The sequence below is a fragment of the Macaca nemestrina genome, chromosome 19 (genome assembly GCF_043159975.1).
Source record: "Macaca nemestrina isolate mMacNem1 chromosome 19, mMacNem.hap1, whole genome shotgun sequence".
Taxonomy (NCBI): Eukaryota; Metazoa; Chordata; class Mammalia; order Primates; family Cercopithecidae; genus Macaca; species Macaca nemestrina.
In genome coordinates this window covers 56555245-56581167 of record NC_092143.1, presented here as the reverse complement: position 1 = coordinate 56581167, position 25923 = coordinate 56555245, and the positions used below count along the sequence as shown (strand labels likewise).

Genomic DNA, 25923 nt, shown 5'->3' with positions numbered 1-25923 from the left:
AAGGGTTTGATAATCCATGTAACTAAACCCTGCCTACAGCCAGGGTTGTAATTCCCACCACAAGATTTGTGAGGCCAGTCACTGAGCACCCTGCATACTAGATTCTGCAGCTGAAGGAAACATCCAACCACAGAATCATCAAAATTTTTCATCAGTTTGCTCTTAGAGAGCTTATTATGAGGTATTAAATTTTAAGAGTCAAAGACAATGGGAGATTGGCATGCATCCCTGCCCACAAAGGATTCCAGGTCACCTGGGTTCCATCTAGTTGGAACGGAGATGCCTGCCTTTGTGTCCCTCCCCAGGGCTTCCACTCAAACCCATTCACAGGAATGTTGGGCTTGGTAAAGGAGGAGCCCAGGCACATCTGGGTCTCAGAAGTGGCATAATGTGCTTGTAATGTCTATGAAACACAGTGATGCTGCAGGAGATGGGGTTCTTTGGGAAAGAAGTGATGGAAGAACACCATGCTGGACAGTCTACAAGTGTGAGTGTGTCAACACAAGCTTGCTGCTCAGATGAAAACATATGGGTTAATCCAAAGTTTCTCTCTTTCCCTGAAGTAAACTTGAGGATTTTTACTCACTCTCACCAATCTCAGACAAGTACAGTGAGACCTACAGAACTTCCATTTCCACGAGGTCTCTCAGGAAATTCATCATTCCCTAACATGCACCATACACCTAGGTGCTCATGTGTCCACCTAGACAAAGTCTGTTCAGAAGATGGAGCAGACATATGGCTTTAGTTCAGCTTTCCCCATCTGTGGGGATGTATGTAGAGGACCGTGTGGGAGGCAGAATAGTGGCCACCTCAAAGATGCCTATTGCCGAATCCCTGGAACCTGTGGATATGTCACGTTACATGTCAAAAGGGACTTTGCAGTTGTGATTAATGTAAGGAGCTTGAGAAGCTGAAGTTATTCTGGATAATCTGGGTGGGCCAATTTAATTCCATAATTCTTTTAAAGCAGAAATCCTTTTCTAGTTAGGTCAGAGAGATGAGATGAAAGAAAAAGGAGACAGAGGAAGATGGCCTCAAGCCACAAAATTTGACAGCCTATAGAAGCTGGCAACAGTCCTCAGTTTACAACCAGCAAGAAAACAGGGACCTCAGTCCTACCACCCAAGGGACTCAATTCTGCCATCAATGCAAATGAGCAGGAAATTAATTCTCTCCTAGAACCTCCAAAAAGGAATGCAGCCTGCTGATACCTTGATTTTAACTCAGTAAGACCCATAGAGGACTTCTGACTTCCAGAACTATAAGATAATATATTTGTGTTGTTTTAAGCCATCGGGTTTATAGTAACTTATTATTGCAGCAATATAAACTACCATGGAGCCTTCTATAAATATTAAAAAAACAGTCAACAAATGAGATGACTATAAATTGAGGTGCTCCTGATGTATACAATCCTGGGCACTATCATGCTCCCAGATACAGATCACAAGAAGCAGGAACATATGCCACCTATCATCCAGTCACAGACACCACAGATTGTAAGATGCATCCCTACTTTATAGATATTAAAATATGAATTTTAAAATTAATGAACTTCTGGCTAGGCATGGTGGTTCACACTTGTATTCCCAGCATTTTGGGAGGCTGAGGCAGGGGGATCACTTGAAACCAGTTTTAAGACCAGCCTGAGCAACATAGCAAGACCCCATCTCTATAAAAATAATAATAATAATTTTTTAAAAATTAGCCAGGCATGGTGGCATGCACCTGTAGTCCTAACTACTCAGGAGGCTGAGGTGAGAGGATTGCTTGAGCCCAGGAGTTTGAGGTTGCATTGAGCTATGATTGTGCCACTGTACTCCAGCATGGGTGACAGAGTGAAGCCCCATGCCTAAAACCTTTTCTCAAAAGATGAATTTCTGTTTAAACTTCGGGACCAAGTCAAGTTCTAAAGAAGGGAGGTTGGAGGGCACTAAGAAGATTGATTGGTGCTAGGCCCTGAGGATGTCCTGCTCACCTGCCTCCAGCATGACCTTGCTCCTATTCTACCTCCTCCAACTGTCAGAACCCCCAGCATGCTTTCAGCCAACAGAGGAAGACAGTAGCACTGCACCTATTGTGTGCTTTAGGTTTAATATCTTCCTTTCTCCCAACATCTCAGGAAGATGGTAAAAATCAAGAGTCAGGGTCATGGCACAATTGAGGTTAATAATAAAAGAGTCTCATGAACTAAGCTGTATGTAAAAACAATTGAAAAACCTCTTCGCTTACATAAAACAAAATAGCTGTCTATAAAGGTGGTGTATTAGTTCGTTTTCACACTGCTATAAAGACATACCCGAGACTGGGTAATTTATAAAGGAAAGAGGTTTAATTGAATCACGTTCCACATGCTGGGGAGACCACAGGAAACTTATAATCATGGCAGAAGGGGAAGCAGGCACCTTCTTCACAAGGTGGCAGGAGAGAGAAGAGCAGGGGGAACTGCCACTTATAAAACCATCAGATCTCATGAGAACTCACTGTCATGAGAAGAGCATGGGGGAAACCATCCCCATGATCCAGTCACCTCCTACCAGATTCCTCCCTTGACACCCTGGGGGTTACAATTTAAGATGAGATTTGGGTAGGGACACAGAGCCAAACCATGTCAGGTGGACATTTTAAATTTTGTTCCATCTACAATTTTTTCAAATTTGTTTTATGGAAATATTCAAACACATACAAGAAGTAGAGAGAATAACATAACAAACTCTCACGTGCCCATCATCTAGCTTCAACCATTATCAACAATAATCTGGTTTCATTTCTCCCCACAACTTGGTTTTACCATGGGTATATTTTAAAGCAAATTCCAGACACCATGTCAATTCTCCTATAAACACTTGAGTGTGGATTTCCATCAGATAAGGATATTATTTTAAAAATATTTTTCCTATGACATTATCAAACCTAAGAAAGTTAATGATTTGAGATGGACCATTAGGCATGGTGGTATCAAAGGAGAGAGGCTAGCAGTGAAGTGTTCAATCTTGTATTCATATTCTATTGCTGCTGTAACAAATTACAGCAAATTTAGTGGTTTAAAATAATACACACTTATTATCTTACAGTTCTGGAGGTTAGTAGTCCAAATCATTCCTTTTTTTTTTTTTTCTTTTTTTTTGAGATGGAGTCTCACTCTGTCATCCAGGCTGGAGTGCAGTGGTGCCATCTCAGCTCACTGCAACCTCCACCCACCAGGTTCAAGCAATTCTTCTGCCTCACAGCCTCCCAAGTAGCTGGGACTACAGGCATGTGCTACCACATCAGCTAATTTTTGTATTTTTAATAGAGATGGGGTTTCACTATGTTGGCTAGGCTGGTCTCAAACTCCTGACCTAAGATGACCCACCTGCCTCGGCCTCCCAGAGTGCTGGGATTAGAGGCGTGAGCCACCGCGCCTGGTCCAAATCAGTCTTAGTGGGCTAAAATTAAAGTGACAGCAGGCCTGCTTCCTTTCTGGAGGCTCTAGGGGAGAATGTGTTTCCTTGCTTTTTCCAGTTGCTAGAAGCCACCACATTCCTTGGCTCATGGCCCCTTCCTTCATCTTCAAAGCCAGCAATGGTACATGTCTCTGGGCATTTGTTTTGGGATTTACATTTTCCTTTCTGACTCTCTCTTGCACTTTTAAGTACCCTTAACATTACATTGGGCCCACTTGAATAATCTAGATTAGTCTCTATATTTTAAGGTCAGCTCACTAACAACCATAATTTCAACTGCAGCTTTAATTCTGCTTTGCCATGTAACCTAGCACAGTCACAGGTACCAGGGATTAGGATATGAACATTTTTGAGGTTGTGTCTACCACAGTCCCCTCCTCAATTACTTATCCATAGGTTTAGGCATATGGTTGGGGGTAGGAGTCAGGAGATGCAAAATAATAACAGGACCGGAAAAACCATGAGAGGAGGGATTCACGTTCTGCATAAGAAAATTCAAAGAAAGTTTTCCAGTGTCCCTATCGTAAAGAAACGAGATATGAAATCTCCACAAAAAGGTGCAAGGCAAACTGAAAAACTCCTTTGCATGACATGCCAGTCTTGGCTGCATTCAGAATTTGTTTGGAGAAGGAAAAGGCCCTTCCTTTTTCTCTCTAAACAGAGATTCAGTAATGCCAAATGGGCCCTCATTGATGGGAAAAATCACTATGTAACTTTTAAAAAATTATAGAAATATAAATCAGTGATGACAACAAGTCTTTGGCCCATCTGATAAGGTTGCTGGTGCCCACTGCTGGTGGCCTTTGCTGGGGCTCAAATAGAGAAGAGCCATCAGGATGAGGGTAGAGTCCCCAGCATTCCCTCTCTGTGAGTCAGCTTACAAAAGGCCATGTTGACTTGGATGTGAATCATGCCTATTGAAAACAAGATGAAAAACCCAAGAAAATTATTGTTGAGCAAGGTGTTTTATGACTTTAGCTTACTTCCTCTTTTGAAACATTAGGAAATGTCAAAGTTAGTTTGTTCAGATTTATTAGGGAATGTGTGGAAAAGGGAAAAACTAAAAAACAAAACAAGAACAAAAACACCTGTGGTTGGTTGACGCACAACTGTCTCTTGGGCATCATTTCTAGGCAAAGATTGTCTTTTTGTAAACAAGGGTTTATCTCCCAGACTTCCTTGTTTTTGGATAGCTGATTGCCAGACATTGCTGGCACATGCATACTCATACAGTTATCTATACTTACTCCTTGCTGCTTATTGCTCACGCTAAAACCTCTTGAGTGTAAAGTTTTCAAACACTAACATTTCCAAATACTAACACTTTGGCATTCTCACTTACATACTTTCTGTATTCTGAAGTTGTATTATTAATGTGGTGCAAACCTTGTGTTTAGTTTAATTAAACAGCAATGCTTTGCTATGTTTATTTCTTGGAGGGTTTGTGTGTGTGTGTGTGTTCCATGCATGCTTCACACTTTTATTTGCACATGTGTATAAAGCAAGAAAGCAACCAAATAAACAAACGCAGTTCTACTTCCCTACTGAAGTGACTTTTAAAGACGTATTGAATTACATTTTAGTGAATTTGAGTAAGACATTTAGGTGCAGGGCAAATTAGAGCAAGCAAAACATTCGAGCATACATAACCATTTTATCTTGGCTCATGGCCCCTTCTTCATCTTCAAAGCCAATGGTGCATGTCTCTGGCCATTTGTTTTTGGGATTTAAATTTACATTACAATAAATTTAAATTTGTTTTGTGCCTCTATATTTATCTGTGCTTCTATATTTGTTTGCTCAGCTTCAAAAGTAAGACTAGTCCAGCCTTTATCCTGGGCAGGCTGTGGCCAACAAGCCACAAATCTCATCAGTGGGGCCAATATCAGAGGACTGGCATGGGGACCTCAGATACTCATCAGGTCCCTCTCTCGGGAACGTGGGAGCAGTGATCTTTTGGGGGCCACATGCATCCCACTTGCCTTGGGCACTGGATGGTATTATCTTGCTGGAATTCCCTTCCAAATCTGCCAAGAATGTCTTTGAGACAGAGAGACTGATGGGAAGAAAGTGAGCAGGATCAGCTCTAATGAGGTTCAACCGCAGAGGTTTTAGTGTTGGTTGTACTGTTTGACTTCACTGGGACCCCATCTTCCAATTTCAAACACTTCTCAGAACTCATGATTATTCCTCAATCTGAGACTTTAGAGAGGTTGGGGGACCACCCCAGACACCTAAGGGCAACAGAAAGGAAGTGCTGTGTGCCAGCGCTCTACTGTCATTCGTAGTGAAAAGCTTCCTTCTCTTTCCTATTTTTTGTGGTTGGCAAAATATAAAAGGTCTTTCTACGTATTTCAAAAGGAAAAATAGAATGAGGGAGGGAGGGGGAGGAAAAGGGAGAAAGAGAGAGATCAGTTCATCTTTGTTTGGGGGGAAACTTTTAGTCTGTAACAGCAATAAACATCTATTGTGGTGGTGGCCTCAGCCCTGCTGAAGGAAATCCAGGCCACATTAAAATCTGGGGAATTTGAAACGGCAGTGTTTGTAGTGGCCTGCAGATTTCCACTGGCAATTTCTTTAAAGCCAAAGAGTTATAATTAAAATAGAAATGGATCCAATTATTTCTGCCTCCTGTCTGAAAGGATGTAGCTGGTAATGAGAATCACATGTCTAAATTTCAGCTCCTTCTATTTCCAAGCAAGTTGCCCCATGAGAGAAATTCTTTCTTTTCAGCAAATCTCAGTAAACCACATTTCTCCCTCCTCCTTAGCTACTGTGGTTTTGCACTGATTTTTACAAGTCCCAGCGATGGAACTCAGTCATAGTAAATGTTCTTATTTCTCTCTCCTTTCTACTCTTCATAAGACATGTCAGGGTGATAAGACTTATTTTTTTGTTTCAAAGAGACAGAGGTTAGAAGAGTGGGAGGGTTTAGTCTTAACCAGAAAATATTCACCTTATCAGGAACAACAGGCTAGGTAACTTGGCCGTGGCCACTTGGGATATTCTTAGGCTAAGGGAGGGAGGTGAGGAGGTGACTAGGTGATGGGGGTGGGAGGGGTGTGTAAGGTGGTAACTAGGTGTACAGGGAGGCCAGTCTTGGGAAGAATTTTACCCACTGGGTGAGTGAGGCTCAGATAACATGGTGGCCAACAATGTGCCTTAGAAATGGCAAAGCCTATACTGGAACAGAATGCCATGGTCACCATGAATAAATATATAATACTGTTGTTCTTATCATCATTACTGACTATTCATGATGGAGTTGGTCTGTGCAGTGCAGATCTATTCAAGCTCAGCAGGACATTCCAAGCCTCCATTCCTTCCACTTGCAGAGCCAGCCCCCAGTGCCAAGATGCTATGAACATTCACATGCAAGTCTTTGTGTAGACACGTATTTTTGTGCGCTTTTTAGTCCTTGGAATATCTTTTTTTTGGTGAAATATCTACTCAAATCTTTCACCCATTTTAAAATTAAGTTGTTTGACTTTCTAAGATTGGATCATAAAAGTTTGTTATGTATTTTAGATACAAACCCTTTATCAGACATGGATCTGCAAATATTTTCTCATCGTCTGTGATTCATCTTTTTTTTAACAGTCTCTTTTGTAGGGCAAATGTTTTTAATTTTTGATGAAGCCAATTAATTGCTTATTTTGGTAACATATTGTCCTTTTCATGCCATACTTAAGAGCTCTTTACCTAATCCAAGGCCACAAAGATTGTCTACAATGTTTTCTCCTAGAAATTTTATAGTTTTTACTCTTACTTTTAAGCCTGTGATTCATTTTGGGTTAATTTTTGTACATGTTGTGAGGTAAGGGTCTAAACTGATTTTTCTGCATATGGATATCGAAATGTCCTGGCGATATTTGTTGAAGACCATTCTTTCTTAACTGAGCTACCTTAGCACCTTTGTGAAAAATCTATTGACCATAAATGTTAGGATGTATTTATGAACTCTTAATTCTGTCCCATTGCTTTATACATCTACCTTTATACCAATAGCACATTGTCTTGATTACTGTGGCTTTGTGGTAAGTTTTGAGGTCAAGTAGTTTGAGTCCTCCAGCATTGTTCATCTTTTCAAAAATTGTTTTGGCTAATCTAGGTCCTTTGCATTTCACATACATTTAGGATGGGATTGCCAATTTCTACAAGAAATCCTACTGAGATTTTCATAGGGATTCTGTTGAATCTATAGGTCAATTTGGGGAGCGCTGCCATATTAATAATAGTGTGTCTTTCAATTCATAAAAATGGAGTATGTCACCATTTATATAGATTTTTGATTTCTCTGTAATCCTTTGTACTTTTAATGTACGAGTCTTGTAGTTCTTAGTTAAGTTTATCCCTAGGTATTTTATTATTTTGTATACTATTGTGAATGAAACTTTTTAAATTTCATTTTTGGATTGTTCATTGTGCATATGTAAGAAATATGTCAGAAATATTTATATTTTATATATTGATCTTTTATCCTGAAACATTTGCAGACCTAGTACCAGTATGTATATGTATATATGCTATATATATGTAAAAAGGTTTTCTACATACTGGATCATACTGTCTGTGAATAAAAACAGTTTTACCTCTTCTTTTCCAATCTGTATACAATACATTGGATTGTTCTTTCCAATCTGTATACAATACATTGGATTGCTCTTTCTTGTTTTCTTTTATTGACCAGAACCTGAAGTACTACACTGAATAAGAATGGTTAGAGCAGATCTCCTTTGGTTTTCAGCCTACACATGTCTTTGAATTGAAAATGTATGTTTTATAGACAAAATATAATTGGATTTGCTTTTTGAATTTAGTCTGAGAATCTGTGATTTTGACTGAAGTATTTATTCCATTCACCTTTAATGTAAGTATTAATATGGTTAGAATTAAATGTGTCATTATGCTATTTGTTTTTCATATGCTTTGTGTCTTTTCTGTCCCTCTGTTCCTCCTTTACTCCCTTCTTTGTGTTAAGCAAATAATTTTGTATGGTATTTTAACTTCTTGGTTGATTTTTAAACTATAATTTTGGGTTATCATCTTAGCATTTGCTCTAGGAATTACAATATGCATTTTAACATACCACAACACACCTCAAGTGAAAACTAATTTAATCCAGTAAAATACAGCAACTTTCCTCCAATCCAGCTCAATTTCCTCCCTACTCTACTCTCACTTTTGTGCTATTAATATCATACATTACGACATCTATTTATATTTTAAACCCCAAAATACAGGGGTTTTTTTTGCAAATTATACCATTTAAAGAAATAATAGAAGGAAAAGTGTATATTCATTAAGTCTTTTACAATTACCCATATGTTAATCATTTTCAGTCTTTTTCATTTCTTCTTGTGGATTCAAGTTATCAACTGGAGTAATTTTCATTCCCATCTTGAAGGATTTTATTTAGTATTTTTTGTAAGGCAGGTCATTAGCGATACATTATCTCAGTTTTTGTTTATCTGAAAATGTCTTTATTTCACTTTCCTTTTTGAAAGATAATCTTGCTGGATATAAAATTATTGGCTGACAAATGTTTCAGTGTTTTGAATATGTCATTCTACTGCTTTCTGGCCTCCACTGTTACTAATGAGGATTTAACCATGATTCGTACTAGTGTTCTCTTACAGATGATTAGTTTTCCTCTTGCTGCCTTCAGGATTTTCTCTTTGCTTTGTGATTTCAGCAGTTTGATGTGACTAAGTGAAGATTTCTGTGGTTTTCCTACTTGGGGTACAGTGGGGTTCCTAGATCTATAATGTTTTTCCTCAAATTTGGGAGGATTTGAGTCATTATTTGTTCAACTTTTATTTTCCTGCCTTTTTCCTCTTCTCTCATTTTGAAGTTGTTATGCTTGATGCTGTCTCATAGGTCACTGAGACTGCCCACTTTTCTTCAATCTTTTTTTCTCTTTGTTCTTCAGATTGGATAACATTCTATCTATCTTTAGTACTGATTCCATACAATCTTTTTTTTTATTTTGTTATTGCATTTTTCAGCTCTAGAATTTCCATTTGGTTCTTTTTTAAAAATTTATTTCTTTATTGATATTCCTACTTGTTGAGTCACTTTCATAATATTTTCCTTAAATTATTTAAGCATGATTTCCTTCAATTTTTAAAACATATTTAAAATAGTAGCTTTGAAATCTGCCTGTTAAATCAACATCTAGAGTACTCAAAGACCATTTCCATTGACGTCTCTCCTGCCCTCCACCCCAACCCTTAGTATGGATAGTACTTTCTTCATTTTTTTTTCTATGACTCATAAAATTTTATTGAAAATTTCATATTTTAGATAATATAAGAACTCTGGATTCATTTTTCCTTTCATCCTCAGAGGGTCTTGGTTGTTGCTACCTTATATTAGTTTATTACTTGCCCGGACTTGATCTGCAGAATCTGTTACCCTTCAGTGTGCATCTGCTGATATCTCTATCAGTTTTTTAAAAAATTCTTATTTGTTGGCTGGACATGGTGGCTCACACCTGTCATCCTAGCACTTTGGGCAACCGAGGCAGGTGGATCACTTGAGGTCAGGAGTTTGAGACCAGCCTGGCCAACATGATGAAACACCGTCTCTACTAAAAAAAAAAAAAAAATATATATATATATATATATACACACACAAAAATTAGCCGGGCATGGTGGTGGGCGCCTATAATCCCAGCTACTCAGGGGACTGAGGCAGTAGAATAGCTTAAACCCAGGGAGTGGGGGCTGGGAGAGTGGGCGGAGATTGCAGTGAGCCAAGATCCTGCCACTTCACTCCAGCCTGAGCGAAAGAGCGAAACTCCATCTCAAAAAAAAAAAAAAATTCTTACTGTTTTTTTGCACAGGTGGAAGGGTTGGCTTCTTATGGGTCACCTTTGTGTCTGCACAGCTTAATGAGACTCAATAATTGGTCAGAAATTGTGTTCAAATACCGTACTTTGCTGCTGGTGGATCTGTGATTGAAATGGGAAATGTATTCAAATTTGGGCCAGTTTTCATCTCTGCCCCAGGTGTTACATTAACGCTGGGCCCTCTTGGGTCTCCACTGTGCATGCATACAGGTTCCTAGACAGGGATATGGAATGCTCGTCAAGCCCTCAATGCTAGCTCATTTCCATGACCATCCTGTTAAATTTCTGGTCATCCCAACCAGGATTGCAACTTCAGGTTAGGAAATCTGCAAGCTTTTCCCACTTGCTGCTGGCTGTAGGTTTCTACTCTTCACTTCAAATCAAGTGAAGGCCTGTGCTGTCCAGGTCAAACAACCATGTTGACTGGTGGAGGCAGTTTCAGCAAGAATGCCATATATTTCCACTGTGTTTACTTGAATCTCTATAGTTTCTTAAGAATATAAATTTCTCAATTTTTTTGCCCCTTGCCAATTTCCAGAGCCCAAAATAATTGTGGTTTTTTTTTTTGTTATTGTTTGTTTGTTTTTTGAGACAGAGTCTCGCTCTGTTGCACAGGCTGGAGTGCAGTGGCGCTCTCTCGGCTCACTGCAAGCTCTGCCTCCTGGGTTCATGCCATTCTCCTGCCTCAGCCTCCTGAGTAGCTGGGACTACAGGCATCTGCCACTATGCCCGGCTAATTTTTTGTATTTTTAGTAGAGACGGGCTTTCACCGCGTTAGCCAGGATGATCTCGATCTCCTGACCTTGTGATCCGCCCGCCTCGGCCTCCCAAATGAAATAACTGTTTTTGACAATTTTGTCCAGTTTTATAATTGTTTTGCAGGGAGAGGATTTGTTAACCACTTCACTCCTTCATAGCTGGTAGTCCCATCTATATACAGTATATTTCCAAAGAAATGGATTTTATTTTAAGCATGACATCTTATTAACTTAGACATGACTGCATACTAATAAGTAAAGCTAAATTTAGAGAATCAGTGGTTCATTATAGTGTGCCTTTGACATTTTATGATCCAAAACAGAAAAGGTTTTTCAAAAAGCATTTTGAGATAATTCTTAAGATTTCAAGCCTTTGATTTGAAAAGTCTATTTATCTGAATAGTAACAGTCTCATATTTTCATAGCAGGAAATTATTTCAAGCATTTAATTTAGCAAGAAGCATATGAATGAACTGGAGCCTAAATTAAAGAATTCCAAATTTACTCCTGACCCTGGTTGTTATTGAGGGATAATACAAATATTTCCCTGGTGTCCTGTGAGAGATTGAAGGAATTTTGAGGTCATGATTTATATATTTGCCATCCTCTTTTAAATGGATTCAGCTGTGATGTCTGTGGCACCAGGAGAATTTAAGTGTCTGCCTGAGAGCCAGGACTCTGTCCATGTCAAGCTCTCAGCCAGACCACTTCCCTCAGATCCTTACTAGTTTTCTTCTTCTTTAGCCCATTCCAATGACCCCTGGTTTGGATGAGGACATAGGACGAGGGGCTGCAAGATCAGGAGCACATCTAGCTCTGGCCTCTGGGGCCACATGGTTACCTGGGGAGACTAAGACATCCAGGAGCCTGGAAGCAGAGCAAAGAGCCATCTCTGAAGAGGAGGAAGAACACATCGAAGAAGAAGGTTTTTCTTCAAGAACCACCACACACTTGCTTTCAGATGAAGTTTAAAGCCATTAAGCTTCCCCTCCTACTTAAAGCTCTTCTTCTCTATTTTTCCTGCATGCCCTGGTTTTTATCAGTGACAACACATTGTTCCCTAAGTCTCACTGTCTCCCAAAGAGGAGCTTCAAGGTTCATCTTTGTCTCCCCAAGTCTGAAAATATCAGATAATATGCTTGCAACTTCATCTTGATGGCTTAATTCCCGCTCCTGTCATTTACACTTCACTTCCCTGTTTTGTCTCCTTCATCCTGCCTTGCCCAACCCTGGGAGACTCTGTGTCTCCCATATTACTCCCCTGCTCGGGACCTGAATGACTCCCTACTGCCTCCCTAAGACAGTTCAAGTTCCCCTGGCTTCCTGGGCCTTCCATAATCTGCCCTGGCCTTATCTACCCCCACTTACTTCCCAACTGGGAGGTGTTGTGGCCATGGCAGAGGAAGGGGTAAAAGACCAGTCATTCAGCCTTGTGTGACTATAAAGCAGTGTACCTATAACAAAAATTTCCTGGCTTTTAGGAGCATAAAAATAAGTTTTATACAAAATCAATAACAGAAGCACTCAGATTGAAGCGTATTTTTAAAGGTATTAGTGGGAGTGATTCAGAGTCAGCAGATACAGGGTGTGGACATGAGCTCAGAATGGCTTCTCTGGAGCAAAATCTGTGACTTGATCCTGCAAAGCAAAAGCTGCCAGTCCTTTCTCATCACTATCCCTTTCCTGGTGTGACATGATTATGGTCAGAACTATGTTCTCCAAAAGGATCCATTGAAGTCCTACCCCCAGTACGTCAGAGTGTGACCTTATTTGGATATAGGGTCATTGCAGATGTAATTAGTAAAAATGAGGTCATAGTGTGGGCCCTAATTTAATATGACTGGTGTCCTCATAAGAAGAGGGAAGAGGCCGAATGTGGTAGCTCACGCCTGTAATCCCAGCACTTTGGGAGGCCAAGGCGGGCAGATCACCTGAGGTCAGCAGTTCGAGACCAGCCTGGCCAACATGTTGAAACCCCATCTCTACTAAAAAAACAAAAAAATTATCAGTGACAACACATTGTTCCCTAAGTCTCACTGTCTCCCAAAGAGGAGCTTCAAGGTTCATCTTTGTCTCCCCAAGTGCATGGTGGCAGGTGCCTGTAATCCCAGCTACCAGGGAGGCTGGGGCAGGAGAATTGCTTGAACCCGGGAGGCAGAGGTTACAATGAGCCGAGATTGTGCCATTATACTCCAGCCTGGGCAACAAGAGTGAAACTCCATCTCAAAAAAAGAAAAAAAGAAAAGAAAAAAAAAAAAGAGGGAAGATGATGTGATGTGGAGACACAGAGAGAGGCCAGCGTGTGAAAATGGAGACTGAGATTGGAGTTATGCTACCATAAGCCACGGAATACGTGGGGCTATCAGAATTTGGGAGAAGCAAGGAAGGATCCACCCTTAAGAACTTCAGGGAGGGCATGCCCTGATCGTACCTTGATTTTGGACATTTAGTTTTCAGAACTGTGAGAGAATAAGTTTCTGTCATTTCAGCCCAGCCAGTTTGCGATGCTTTGTTACAGCGGCCCTAGAAAACAGATAAACATGACATACATATTTTGTTAAAGTCTGTTCACTCTGACTTTGACTTCTACGTATCCAAGATAGCAGTCCCGTGTCTGCTTCCTGGGACAAAAGCCCACCTGCCCTGTCCTTCTCTCCTGGGCCACCAGGTCCTGCCATGTGTGGGTTTGAAGCTTTGGGAAGCAGGCACATTTAATAGATTGAATTTCATTTTTCCCACAACTTCTCACCCTCACAGAGGAGAGTATAACGCATGCTCACTGTGAAATCAGGGCTGTTCTTGGGCTCCTAGTGAAGTGCTATCCAGACCTGGCTCTGTGACTCTGAGGAAAACAGCAGGAGTGTGAGACCAGTGCCCTGGATGCAAAGTGCTGTCCTTGGGAGAGGCCAAGCAGCGATGGCTGACTGGTGATGATGGTGGCAAGCGATTCCGTCTCTGGACTCTTTCTTGCCTCCTCCCCGAACCGTGCAGGGCCCTTGCACAGGCTGTTCCCTCTGCTGGGAGCTCTCTAACCTGGCTCCTTCTCCTACTTTGTGCCTCGCCTAAGTGTCACCTTCTTCCCTAAGGGAGCAATGTTGTCTCCCCTCCCCATACGCATCCTCTCCAGCCCATTCTTTGCTTGTCTCAAAACATTCATTATTATTCCTCACTATTTTACTCACTTGCCCATTTATGGTGAACTAACAGTGTTGCCAGCTTTATCCCCCATTGGCCGCTACAGTCTAGTTACTCAGCAGCCAGAGAAATCTGTTGAAACTGAAGTCAGCTCACATCACTCTGCTGTTCAGAACCCTCTGAGGCTCCCCAGACCACTAATAGTAAAAGCCCAGGATCTTACCATGCCTACTGGGGCCCTTGGGTCCAGTCCCAGCTATGTCCCTGATGTATCACCTTGTTCATCACACCAATTCCTCAGTGCCACTGAGCAGGCCAGGTGCTCACCTGAAGTGGGGCCTCTGCCAGGGATACTGTCTCCCCAGATGCCTGCACGGCCATCTCTTTGACCTTTTTCAAGTATTAGCTGAAATGTCACCCTCTCAGTGAGCCCACCTTGGCCACCCTATTTTTTTAAAATTAAAGTTTTCATTGTGAGATAACTGTAGATTCACATGCAGTTGTAAGAATGCAGAAAGATGCCTGGTACCCTTTACCCAGCTTCCCCCAGTGGTAAATCTTGTAAACCTATGTACAATGGCGCAAACAGGATATTGACATTGATACAGTTAAGATACCAGGTATTTCCACAACCACAAGGATCCCCATGTCTCCAATTTGTAGCCAAACACTTTGCTCCTGCGCCAATCCCTCCATAAACTCTGGTAACCCATCACCTCTTCTCTATTTCTATGATTTTGTCAATCTCAAAAATACTATAGAAATGGAACCATGCAGTATGCAGACTTTGGGGATGGACTTTTTTCACTCAGAATAAATCCTGGAGATTCATCAGGTTGTCGTGTGTATCCATAGTCAGTTTTTTTTTATTGATGAGTCATATTTCATGGTATGGATGTACCACAGTTTGATTAACTATTCGCCAACTGGAAGACAGCTGGATTGTTTCTAGTTTGGGGCTACTATAGATATAGCTGCTGTGAAAATTCATGTGTATGCTTTAATCTGAACACAAGTTTCCATTTATGTGGGATAAATGCCTAAGACAACAATTGCTGGATCACCTATTAGTTGCATAGTTACTTTAAAAAAAAATTTTTTTTTGTTTGGAGACAGGGTCTCACTGTCACCCAGGCTGGAGTGCAGTGGTGCCATCATAGCTCACTGGAGACCCGAACTCCTGAGCTCAAGTGATCCTTCCAACTGAACCTCCTGAGTAGCTGGAACTACAGGCACATGCCACTGTACCTGGTTAATTTTAAAATTTTTATAGAGACTGAGTCTTGCTTTATTGCCCAGGTTGCTCGAACTCCTGGCTTCAAACAATCCTCCTGCCTCAGCCTCCCAAAGCATTGGAATTACAGGTGTGAACCACTGAACCCAGATCTACATATTTACTTTTTTTTTTTTTTGAAACGAAATCTCGCTCTGTTGCCCAGGCTGGAGTGCAGTGGCGCCATCTCAGTTCACTGCAAGCTCCACCTCCCGGGTTCACGCCATTCTCCTGCCTCAGCCTCCCCAGCAGCTGGGACTACAGGCGCCCACCACCACGCCCGGCTAATTTTTTGTATTTTTAGTAGAGACGGGGTTTCACTGTGTTAGCCAGGATGGTCTTGATCTCCTGACCTTGTGATCCACCTGCCTCAGCCTCCCAAAGTGCTGGGATTACAGGCGTGAGTCACTGCGCCCGGCCCATATTTACTTTTTAAGGAAGCTGTGGCTATTTTATTTTCAACTGTACTCTCCCTGGTCCCCAGCCCCTTCTCCAAACATCTGATACCTTTTGCCCTGCTTGCTTTTTAGAAGCACTGATGCAGACACCAGATATGAAGTCAGACCTCTGACCAGTGTTCCTCTATCAGGGGAAAGCTTGCTGGAATCACTAGCACACACAAAAGCCAACATGTCCACAAACAGCGTAATGCGGTGATGATGACAAGACAGAACCTGTGCGAGAATTCCCCAGCTGAAGCACTTTGCTAGATTTACAAGAAAATCACATTGAGTTCAAAAGTTAAGTTAGTGCTATCTTTCATGAAAACTTACCACTGCAGGAAAGTTCTAACTCCAGAAACACTCCTGATTTGTGAGCTGACCAAGCAGAGCTGTGGTCCAAGCAGAACCTCACCTCGCCAGCAGTGTTTCCAGGCACCCACCAGTCCCAGGGGAGCAAGACCTTTCGCAAATGAGCAGAAACATTCTAGTTAGAAACATTCCGAGACCCCTAGAGGCAGGGGAATCAAAAGAACTGTACTTCATGCCAAAAAGTGAAAACCAAATAAACAAAGTTCCCTGTCACAGGAACTGGTCAGCTCAGCTGTGTAAGTGAATGGCAAAAACATTCCTGGGCTCTGTGGAAGCCCCTGGAAGAAATCCAGAACCTTCTGTACTTAGCCTGACCGGGGGTGGTTGTTATTACCTAGATTTATTTATGACTTAACATATCGGTTCCTTTCATTTGAAACATTTGCTTGACATTCGTAGTGATTAGGTGAATGCTGGAAGAAGTGATTAAATGATATTGTAAAATAGTATTTTGGCCTGACTCAAAATAGAAATATTTATAGTGTTCCCACTAATGCCAGATGATGTCAGCCCGATTATCGTGCTGCTTTTTAAAAAACATGCTAGGCTGAAAACAAAATTCACAAACAGTCTAAAGTGAGCTGAGGTTCTAAGAGGCTTTGTCTCTCTAAACCCTCTTTCTGTCTGCTATTTGGCCCCAGCAGCAAAGCCCATACGCTTCGATCAGTGTGGTGGATGTCAAGCACGGTGGCTCTGGGTGTTGGGAACTCACATGTCTCATTATCTGAAGAGGAAACCAAAGACTGGAGAGATGGCTTGAGTATCACTGAGTGCAGAGGTCTGTGTCTCCTCCTAGCCTTGTGCTGTGGGATTTGAAGGCCACAGTGCTTTCACTCCCGCAACTCCTGTTCCCCACTTTTCTTCCCTGCCTTTTTCTCTCCCCGATTCTTATCCCTCCTTTTCTTTTCCCTTCTCCTCCCACACTAAGCTGAATCCATTAAACTAACTAACTGAACCAATGAGGTCTCGGCCTAGAAGCATCAGCCTCTGTAGTGGAGACAGAGGTACAAACTCAGTGCAATACACCGCCATGCCCTGCAGAGAGCCGCCACTCATTCCTGGGCAACTGGAGGAAGGAGAGGATGCCTGGGCCCAGAGAGTGGCCTATGCCAAGGTGCAGACCTCAGTGTTACTCTCCAACCCGAGCCCAAGCCTGCCCTTGCCCAGACCCACACCATACCAAATGCCATCTGGACCTGTCCTGGCAGCCCTGGGCTTCCTTCTAGAGTATCATGGGAACTACAAGGAGCAATCACTGTAAAAAATCACTCTTTACAGTGTCTTAGGGAGGAAGGTGAGGGTCTGAGGAAGTTTCATGGCAGGCTTCAACACAGTCTCTGGGGAAGATGATCAATTTGTGAAAGAAAAGCCGAAGTCATTTCCAGGAAGTCTTCAAAGACTAAACTGTAAATGCTTAGTGAGCAGGGCAGGACATGGATGGGACAAAAGGCAGGTGCCTGCCCCGGCCTGCAGCCCTGGGTCAAGAACCACGGGGAACACCATTGTCTTCAGAGTCCATCAGAGGCCCCAGGGCCTGGATTCATGGGCCAGGCCATACTGGACCAGGCTCATGGTGGTTCCTATGTTAGTCTGCCTGGGCTGCCTTACCAAAATACCATGGAGTGGGATGCTTAATCAACAGAAATTTATTTTTTCACATCTCTGAAGGCTGGAAAGTTCAAGATGAAGGTTCTGGCTGATTTGGTTTCTAGAGAAGGCTCTTTCTGGCTTACAGACAGCTGCCCTTCTCCCTATGCCCTGGCATGGCCTTTCCTCCGTGCCTGCAAACATAAGCAAAGAGAGAGAGTGACAGAGAGAGGAGGGGGGAGAGAGAGAGAGAGAGAGAGAGGGAGAGAGAGAGAGAAACAAACTCTCTTCTTACAATGACGTGACTCCTACCAGTGCCCCACCCTATGACTTCACTTAACCTTAATCACCTCCTTATAGGCCCAGTCTCCAAATACAGTCACATTTGGGGTTAGGGCTTCAACATATTAATTTTGGGGTAACACGATTCAGTCCACAGCAGCTCCCCAGGAAATGGTGTTCGACTTTCCTAAGTAAAGGCCAGGGATTCCCTGGGCATCAATTGGGTTAAGGTCTGCACATGCACCATGTCAGTCACTGCTCTGGGCCATAAAGAAGTCGGGGCACCTTGAGTACCCCTGCCCTGGCAAAGACTCAGCTAAGAATGCGGGATGTTATGCTATGCAAGTTCCTTCCAAATCAAGCTACAACCCCCACCAAGGTTGATGTGCAGACACAGGAACTGTGTGCCGGCGCTTAGTCTTGAGAGCTGGACAGAAAGAGAGGTGGACCATCAATGTATCGTGGAAGGCCTGCATTTGAAAAGGCCAGGCATCCTCTGTTTCCTTCCCTCCCTGGTGCAATGGGGATGATACAGCAAATGCTGTGCAGGGCTGCTGTGGCACTTGCATGAGATGATATATGTGGAGTCTGAGAAGAAGTGGAGGGAGAAGGGAAGGCAGGCAAAGGCATAAGGAGATTCATCTCCTCACTTTTTCATGGCACCATGGGAAGCCCGCCCCTGGGTTGGCAACCCCAGCTGCCATCTCTGTCTCTGGCACTATGCCTCCCTGGTGTCTGTCTCTAAACCCAGACTCTGAAAGATCCACCACGTGTCTAGCAACCAAAATTAGAGGCCTGCTGCTCTTGCTGCTGCTGAATGGAGAGCTACCCAGCGTGTGGGCTGGAAGTGCAGGGCAGCTTGGCAAACTTAGAAGCTGTTGCAGACCAGAGGGAGAGCCACCTGCTTCAGGAAAAAGGACATCGGGGGTGTGTGTGTGTGTGTGTGTATGTGGGTGTGTATGTGTGTGTGTATGTGGGTGTGTATGTGGGTGTGTATGTGGGTGTGTATGTGTGTGTTGAAGCCATGAGTTCTTCCAGCAATTGGGCATGGCCTTGGGAAGCTGCAAACATATCCTAAATTGACAGCAAGATTCAGGGTCTTGGGTCTCAGTGTGTCCAAAGGCCTCTCGTCCTGGCCTAGGGTAATGCCCCTAAGTGTGGATGGGACAGGAGTTGCAGTGCCTGTCCTTTTACACCAGGGGAGCCCAGTGAGAGGGTGACACATATTGTGGCAGATGTCTGAGCAGCATGTCCCCAGAGGCTCTCTGTAGGGGTGTGTGTGTGGTGGGGAGGGATAGAGGTGGGGGGGCAGTTGGGGGAGTGGATGCTGTAACACTAAGCTCCTTGCTCTCCTGTCCCTCTGAGAGGGATAACCCAAGAAGAAGCTTACACAGAAACGTGTGACCCCTGCCCTGATTCCTGTGGGGTAGGGATGACAACGTAGTTCCTCTGCAGCACAGTCTCCCAGCCGTGGAGGGGATGTCTGCTTCCGCACCTAGTAGGAGGGAGCAAAGAAGACCCAAGCCTTTGGTCAAGTCACGATATTCTTAACAAAATAAAAAATGGCTTAGGCCAGGTGCGGTGGCTCATGCTTGTAATCCCAGCACTTAGGGAGACTGAGGCGGGGGATCATTTGCAGTCAGGAATTCGAGACCAGCCTGGCCAACATGGTGCAATCCTGTTTTTACTAATAACACAAAAATTAGCCGGGTGTGGTGGCGCACGCCTGTAATCCCAGCTACTGGGGAGGCTGAGGCAAGAGAATCACTTGACCCTGGGAGGCAGAGGTTTCAGTGAGCCAAGATTGCACTGCCTTGTCCAAAGAGTGAAACTCTGTCCCCCACCCTCCAACAACAACAAAAAAAAGAATATGCAGTGGCAAGGTGTATGGGGCAGGTACAGCTGTGGTCAGGGAAGTCTCATGTGGGAAGTGACAGGCGAGAAAAGGAGGAGCTATTGTGAGCCAAGGGCATATGGGGTAAGAGGTTTCCAACCAGAAAGAAGAGCAAGCACAAAGGCCCCAAGGCACGTAAATGGGGGTCTGTGTATAGTCTTCACTGGGCCAAGAAGGAAGAGGATGGATGCCCACCTGGGCCTGGATCGGACTCTTCCTCCATGTGATCTTCAAGTAGTCCCCTCACCTCCTGATTCTCCAAGTCCCAGGCCACCTGGAGACAGAACAGACTTTGTGACAATGGGCCCAACCCACAGTCATGCTAAGGCCTCCTCTTCTTCTCCCTAGGGCAATCCTTCCTTGTCTCTGCTTAATCTGTCTCTTCCCTTGAGGGCCCTGGTTCACACTGTTCCTCACTCGGCTTGTTGTCTTCATCCCCAACCCTAGGAAACCCCCAGTGCCGTGCAGTCCCTGAAATTATTCATCTCAGAACCTAGAAGACAACTCCCACCCCCAGGGTTTTCCTATGAGACCCTCTGGGCCTCACAGGGCATTAGAGTCAATGATTCATTAGATATTTTTGAGGATTTGTATCCTATGATTATGAGAGAAATCTCTAAAAATGTAATGCATTCCTCGCTACCTTAGGATCTAGTGCAATGAAGGTTTTATCCTTTTGCAAACTGCCAAGTCCTTATTACAATACTGTAGAATCGTAATGTGGTCTTTGAGAACATTTACTGCTCTGTTCTACAGATAAGCAAAGGAAATATAGGGTTATATGTACATTGACCCCAGGACAAACCCTGAAGCATACCTGCTTGTAGAAGCCTTTGATTTCAGCCTGGTGTTTTGTTTTTGTCATTTGACTTGTTCTGAAATAAAGTAAAATGAAGACTGTAGCTCTCTGACCTGCTGAACGGCAACATTTGACAAAACTTATTACTGATTAAGAGAGACTGTCTTCTCTCAACAAGTTTTTTTTTTTTTTCCCCATAGTAACTCTTCTTCACTGTTATCAGGGCCCTCTGAAGTGACTTAAATCCATACCACCTATTGTTACCTGGGCTTCATGCATCCACAGATTCTCCCTCCATTTAAACTACCCACTCCCTGAGAGAAGCAGCAGAACATCATAAATCTCTGTATTTATCCCCTATGGAACTGAGGAGCCACAACACACAAAGTCCCCAACCAACTTGCTGAGCTAATTTGTGAAAGGAAAACAAACCTCAGGATCCCAAACTCACTAAGCCAGAGGGAACAGTCGGGCTGGAAACTGTGTCATGCAAACCTACCTCCCTCATAATTTGCCCACTAGGAAATTTCTCATGGGCCCCAAGATCTTTACGCTAGAACAGCTCTGTTGAATTTCACCCTGACGATGTGAATTGACAGCTTATCTTCACCAGTATGGGACAAAGGACAGAACTCAAAGTCATTTCTCTGCTCACCTGAGACAAATGCATACCTGTTTGCTTTCTCTGCCCTATGTTTATTTCATCTTATGTAAAAATGCAGATTCTCTGAGCTAGATGAATGCATAAGTGACTATTCCTTTACCCTTCTCACCTGTGAACAGCTGATCAAAGACTCAAAAGAACAATCGTTTGCCTCTTATCTACCTACAGTTTTTAAAAATTTCTTCCTCTTTCCCCAATATCTGCCCTTTCTCCTTTAAATATTGAAACCTTCATAATCATCTTTGAAGAAAGGCACAGACCTATCTCCCGGGTGTGCATCCTCAACCTTGCAAAATAAATTTCTAAACTGATTGAGACTTGTCTCGAGTACTTTTTGGTTTATAAATTCTCAACCATTTGTAAGATTCCTGCAAAAATAATCCAATACTTCATCACTTCTAGGGCCTGAAAACGGGTTCAGGGCCCATTGAAAAATAATTTTCAAGTCCCACAGCATAGTTAGATAGATTTAAATTCTTTACATGGTATTTGATGGTATTTGTACTGACATGTAGCTATGCTATAAAAGCAAACACCTGCAAAATCTCAGTTGCTTAAAAACAAAGAAAGCCTTATTTTTTATATATATATATTTATTGAGACAGAGTCTTGCACTGTTGCCTAGGCTGGCATGCAGTGGTGCAATCTTGGCTCATTGCAACCTCCGCCTCCCAGGTTCAAGCAATTCTCCCGCTTCAACCTCCCGAGTAGCTGGGATCACAAGCAAGCACCACCTCGCCCAGCTAATTTTTGTATTTTTAGTAGAGATGGTGTTTCACTATGTTGGCCAGGTTGGTCTTGAACTTTTGGCCTCAAGTGATCCACCCACCTCAGTCTTCCAAAGTGCTGGGATTACAGGCTTGAGCCACTGCGCCTAGCCCTCCAAAGCCTTATTTATTGCTCATACTCCATCTATCATGGTCAGGTGGAGGCTCTGCTTTGCTGAGTGTCACCTGCCTTCAGGAGTACAGGTGACAGAGCCTTTCCCACCAGGAGCATTGCTGTTCTCATGACAGCATGTATGTGTTTCCTATTGCTGCTATAACAAATTAAAATCAAATTTAAGTGGCCTAAAACATCACAAATATATTACATATAGCTATAGAAGTCAAAGTCTGAATTGGGCCTCACTGAGCTAAAATCGAGATGCTAGGGCTGTGTGTGGTGGCTCATGTGTGTAATAGCAGCACTTTGGGAAGCTGAACCAGGTGGATCACTTAAGGTCAGGAGTTCAAGACCAGCCTAGCCAACATGGCAAAATCCCGTCTCTACTAAAAATACCAAAATTAGCCAGGCATGGTGGTGCATGCCTGTAATTCAGCTACTAGGGAGGCTGAGGCAGAATTGCTTAAACCTAGGAGACAGAGGTTGCAGTGAGCAGAGATCATGCCACTGCACTCCAGCCTGGGAGACAGAGCAAGACTCTCTCAATAAAATAAAATAAAATAAAATAAAGACATGTTGGCAGGGCTGTCTTCTTTCTGGAGGCCCTAAGAGAGAATCCTTTTTCTTGTATTTTCTATCTTCTACAGACCACCTGCATTCCTTGTTTCAGTACTCCTCCCTCCATATTCAGAACTAGCAATGTAGCATCTTCTCTTTCTCCAGCTTCTCCTTCTCCAACTTCTGCTTCCAAGGTCGTATCTTCTCTTATTCTCTTACTCTTATTCTCTTACTCTTCTACTTTCTCTAAAAAGGCCTCTTGTAATGATGTTGAACCCACTTGGATAATCAAGGATAATCTGCCTATCTCAAGATTCTTAACTTACTCACATCTGCATCATACTTGTTGCCATGTAAAGTAACATATTCACAGGTTCTGGGGACTAACGTGGATTTCTCTGGGGGGCTGTTATTAGCTGATCACACAGAGAGAAGTGATGGTGCCCAATCACACACAAGGCTTAAATATTCTGCCCAGAAGGAGGATACTTCATACCCTTCACATTTCATTGGTTAATCAAGTCACATGGCCACACCTAACTTTTATAAGGTAGAAAGTACAATCCCTCCATGTATACAGAATGAGGATGATAAGAAAATGCCATGAATTCTGCTTCAGAGTTTGGAGGAAGAATGCAAAAGGTTTTCACCATCATGGTCACGAGATAAAACAAGAGGAAACAAAAATCATACTTTTCCATTTGGTGAGTAAGTGGCAGATGCAAAGAAGCCCTGATTAACTGAATTTCAGGTGGTGATGAGCCCGTCATGGTTGAGTCAAAAGGCCCAGTGGAGGCCAGTACCTCGTCTGCTGAAGAGCAGGCTCACCACAGAGAAAGACTATGTGAATGAGAGGCAGCCAAGCTTTTCATGATAGTTCGTAAAGATAAACATAAGCCCACAGACCCAAGAAGCTGTGCAAGTCACAGCAGAATAGATACAAGGAAAATCACATCCAGGCACTTCATAGTCACAATGCTGAAAAGCCTAAGTTAAATACAAAAATCTTTAAGGTAGCCAAAGAAAAGATACATTATATACATAAACAAAATTAGGGCTGACATCTCATCAGAAACAATGAATGCCAGAGGACAATGGAACAAAAGCTTTAAAGTGCTGAAAGAAAAATACTTGCAACTCAGAATCTATAAATTACCAAAATATCTTTTAAAGATCAAGGCAAAAATAAAAGCATTTTGGTTAAACAAAAGGAGTCATCTCTAACAGATTTGCACTCCAAGAAATGGTAAAGAAAACCCTTAATCAAGACTGATAGAAAATGACATCAGACTGAGCAAGTTAACAAGATAGAAAATAAATTCCAGACATCAGGAACAAAAGGAGGTTATTATTGGCAATGCTGCAGACATTGAAACATTAAATAAAGGATATTGAACAACTTTATCCTCAAGAATATTGACAACTTAGACAAGATATGCAAATTCCTTGTGCTGTATTTTTTTTTTTTTTTTTGGTAGAGACAGGGTCTTGCTCTGTTGCCCAGGATGGTCTTGAACTTCTAACCACAAATGACCCACCTGCCTTCGCCTCTCAAAGTGCTGGGATTACAGGTGTAAGCTACTGCACCCTGCACCTGATCTAATTTGGTTTTGAGCGCTGTCTCTGGAAAGTTGTCCATAAGCCAACATATCCACTCTCTAGGAGAGCCTTGACTAGGGTAAAGTTAGGTTCAAGTGTGTGTGTGTCAGGTGAGGCACAATGAAGAACTGTAACCAAAAATGTATGAGATAGAAGGAATTTATTACTTATAGTTCCCAGGGAGATTAGGGGTGCTGATGGGAGGCTGATGGGAAGTGTAGAGGCAGTAGGGAGCTCAACTAGCAAGTGATGGGGAAGAAGGAGAGGGAAACGGGGAAGGAGATGGAAAGTGAAAAGGGTAGGAGGGAGGACCTATGAGGCTATGCCTATATTAAGGTCATAGGTGTTACCTTTTAGGCTTTCTCACAGGGATTGTGGATTACCTAATTTAAAGAAAATACAAGCAAAGAGGGGAACTTACTTTCATGACTCTGGTGTTGACCATTAGGTTTTATCATGGTTAGCAGCTCTGAGGTGTGTTGGATTTGGGGTCAGTGGGATGAAGAACAAGTGGGCTATATCAGAAATAAAGTTTTAACTAGGCTAAAGGAGGTGGGGTATGGCTGGGTTTCAAACAACTTATGTAAGGCCTAAAGATGGATGCCAAGCAAGTATATTAAACATATTTATAATACCTTTAAAAAACGACATACCAAAACTGACACAGGAAGAAATAGAAAATCTGAAAATCTCCAAGTTGATTTTAAAAATTGAATGTGCAGTTACTTGCAAGGAAACTTCAGTCACAGATGGCTCTACTAAATTCTATCAAACTTGCAATGTAGAAATTATACCAATTGCACATAAACTGTTTCAGAAAATAGGGGAGGAGGAAATCATTTCCCAATTTTTAAATGTTTTGGCCAGCACAATCCTAATACCATAACCAGACAAAAAACATTACAAGAAAAGAAAACCACAGACCAATATTCCTCATGAATATAGACACAAAAATCCTTTAACAAAATATTAGCAAATTGAGCCCAGCATTTTTTAAAAAGAATAATACAACATGACCAAGGGAAGTTTTTCCAAAGAATGCAGTGTCGTTTTATTATTTTAATATTTATAAATCCATATAATCCATCACATTATCAGAAAAAAAGAGAAAACCCATACAGCCGCCTCAACAGATACAGGAACAGCATTTGACAAAATTCAATACCTCTTCATGATACAAACTCTCAGTACATTAGGAATAGAAGGGACCTTCCTCAACCTGATAAAAGACATTTCAAACAAAACTACAGCTAGGCCAAGTGCAGTGGCTCATGCCTGTAATCCCAGCACTTTGGGAGGCTGAGATGGGAGGATTACTTGAGCCCAGGAGTTTGAGGCCAGCCTGGTCAAGATAGTAAGACCCCAGGTCTACAAA

The 25923-nt window shown here is 42.5% G+C and overlaps 2 long non-coding RNA genes across 7 annotated transcripts in view; one reads left to right on the top strand and one right to left on the bottom strand.

Annotated features, from left to right (window-relative positions):
* Nucleotides 1-13059, top strand: part of LOC139360036 (uncharacterized) — a 61056-nt gene extending 47997 nt beyond the window's left edge. For both annotated transcript variants that reach the window (XR_011616953.1, XR_011616954.1), the window contains exon 5: nt 11805-13059. This is a non-coding gene — a long non-coding RNA (uncharacterized lncRNA). The remainder of the gene's footprint in view (nt 1-11804) is intronic.
* The window catches only part of LOC105498830 (uncharacterized), a 48973-nt gene extending 32403 nt beyond the window's left edge, over nt 1-16570 (bottom strand). For all 5 annotated transcript variants that reach the window (XR_003013386.2, XR_011616947.1, XR_011616948.1 and 2 more), the window contains exons 1-2: nt 16242-16570; nt 13492-13583 (exon numbers count right to left, since the gene is read on the bottom strand). This is a non-coding gene — a long non-coding RNA (uncharacterized lncRNA). The remainder of the gene's footprint in view (nt 1-13491; nt 13584-16241) is intronic.
* Between the last annotated feature and the right edge of the window lie 9353 nt (nt 16571-25923).